This window comes from Echinops telfairi, unplaced genomic scaffold (genome assembly GCF_000313985.2).
Source record: "Echinops telfairi isolate 266 unplaced genomic scaffold, ASM31398v2 ScPeMD7_7453;HRSCAF=8491, whole genome shotgun sequence".
Classification (NCBI taxonomy): Eukaryota; Metazoa; Chordata; class Mammalia; order Afrosoricida; family Tenrecidae; genus Echinops; species Echinops telfairi.
In genome coordinates, this window is record NW_022111353.1 from 1,944,171 (window position 1) to 1,947,091 (window position 2,921).

Here is a 2,921-nt window from a genome sequence, read left to right on the forward strand (position 1 = left end):
GAAAAAAGGTATATAATTATACAACAACCCTCATTGATCCATAGCCCTACAGGGGATATCACTGGAGACAGAGCGTGGGAATGGCACCCGATCTGACCCTACCACAACAAGTCAAAACACTAAGCACATGCAACAGAACAGCAAAGGGAGCAGAACACAAAGTCTCAAGGGAATATCAAAAACAGACTTTGGGACCCCATCAGACTCAACCAAAAAACACTCCTGAAGGTCAATAAACAGACCCTGAACAATTAGAGGGTTTTCTTTTTTGTCATTGATTTGTTGTTGTTTTGTTTTGTTGCTTTGTTTTTCTCTGTCTTGCTTTTGTGCATATTATTATCTCTGAAGTCTACCTAGATAACAGACAGGATAAATAATCTGTAGGAGAAAACAATGGACAGATGGTTCCAGGGGGACATGGAAGAGGGGTGGATGGGGGAAAGGAAGTAGGTGTTAACAAACTCAGGGACAAGGGAACAACAAGTGATCCAAAATCAGTGGAGAGGCGGGTGTAGGAGGCCTAGTAGGATTTGATCAAGGGCAATGCAACCAAGGGGAATTACTGAAACCAAATGAAGGCTGAGCATGATAGTGGGACAAGAAGATTTTAAAAGGAAAGAGAGGAAAAAACTAGGAGGCTATGGACATTTATAGAGGTTTAAAAACATGCATATACATATGTAAATATATTTATATATGATGGGGAAATTGACCTATGTGCATATATTTATAAGTTTTAGTATTAATATTAAGATAGCAGATGGACATTGGGCCTCCACTCTGTCAATGCAAGAATATTTTGTTCTATTAAACTGGCATTCCATGATGCTAACTTTCCCGACATGATCACTGATAAAGACAAAGTGGGTGCATAAGCAAATGTGGTGAAGAAAGCTGATGGTGCCCGGCTATCAAAAGATATAGCATCTCGGGTCTTAAAGGCTTGAAGATAAACAAGCAGCCATCTAGCTCAGAAGCAACAAAACCCACATGGAAGAAGCACACCAGCCTATACGAACACGAGGTGTTGATGGGATCAGGTACCAGGCATCAAAGAACAAAAAATCATATTGTGAATGAGGGGACATGTGGATTGGGGACCAAAAGCCTACCTGTAGGCAACTGGACATCCCCTTGCAGAAGGGTCCCGGGGAGGAGATGAACCAGTCAGGGTGCAGTGTAGCAATGCTTAAACATAAAACTATCCTTTAGTTCTTTAATGCTTCCTCCTTTCCACTATCATGATCCCAATTCTACCTTACAAATCCGGCAGGACCAGAAGATGTACACTGATACAGATAAGAATTGGAAACACAGGGAATCCAGAACAGATGAACCTCTCAGGACCAGTGGTGAGAGTAGCGATACTGTGAGGGTGGTGGGGGAGTTGGATAGAAAGGTGTAACTGATCACAAGGATCTCCATATAGCCCCCTACCTGGGGGAAGGCAACAGAAAAGTGAGTGAAAGAAGACATTGGCCAGTGTAAGACATGACAAAATAATAATAATTCATGAATTGTCAAGGGTTCGTGAGGGAGGTGGTGCTGGGAGAGAGGGCAAAAATGAAGAGCTGATCCCAAGGGCTCAAGTACAAAGAAAATGTTTTGAGAATGATGATGGCAACAAATTTTCAAATGTGCTTGACACAGTGGATGTATGTATGGATTGTAATAAGAGTTATCTGAGTTCCCAATAAAATAATTTTTAAAATTACATAGGTATAACACAGATTTATACTAGCCAAGAAAACCTGCAAAACAGAGCAAAATAGTATTAGGACATTTAGACTATCAGATATAAAATGACTATAAAATTTAATTATAGAGTTTTCTATGATAAACATGATCAATTCAACATGAACACATAAAAGTAGAAAAAAATAAAAACAGTCATTTGATGTATGATAAAATGAAAAAATTCATTTTTCTATTCATTGTGCAGGTCTAATTGGATATCTATTTGAATAACATGAACAAAGAAATCCACCTCATATTATACACAAATGCTATTTTCTATGGATTATAGACTTAAATGTGAAAAATAAAACAATAAACCTTATAAAATATAGTCAGTATTATTTTAATAATTCTTGCCTTATGGTGAGTTTAAATATGTTCAGCCTAGGTTATTCTATAATATCAGTATTATATAGCTACTTGTGAATTCATTTTACCTCTATTGGTTAATTTATTTAAAAATTATTATTTTTAGTCATTTTATTGTGGGCTCATACAACTCTAATCACAATTCATATATACACTAATTGTGTAAAGAACATTTTTGCATTTGTTGCCCTCATTATTCTCAAAACATTTGCTCTCCACTCACTGAAGGACGGAGGGATAAATGGCTCGGTCAGCCTCTCCTTTCTAGTCCTCTAGTCTCTTGCTTTGTGATGATCAGACCAGGGTGCAGCTGCCTAAGCAGTTCCCTGCTTCAGCTTGCAAGGCTGACTTCCTGCAAGACATCCCTGAGGAGAAGCCACATGAACCTACCCCAATGCAGCCCTGGGTGCTGGAGCACCTGTGTGGAGACCCCTGGCAGCGCTGAGATGTTTACATGTTAACTGACTCAGCTTTCCTCCTGCAGTCGGCATCATTGCATCTGTTTTGTGAGATGGAGGAGGATTTCGTGAATTGGTGTCCGATATATGGGTAAAAGGGATAATGATGGACTTGTGGGCTTGGGCAGCACTGGGTTGGGATGTTTTCGTGATGTGCACTTAACCTTTATATAAAACTCTCCTTATATATGAGTTTCTGTGGATGTGTTTCTCTAAAGTACCCAGACTAGCACACACTTAAGCCCTTGGCATCAGCTCCTCATTTCCCCCCCTCCCTCCCCACTCACCCTTCCTTCATGAACCCTTAATAATTTATAAATTATTATTTTGTCATATCTTACACTTTCCGATTTCTCC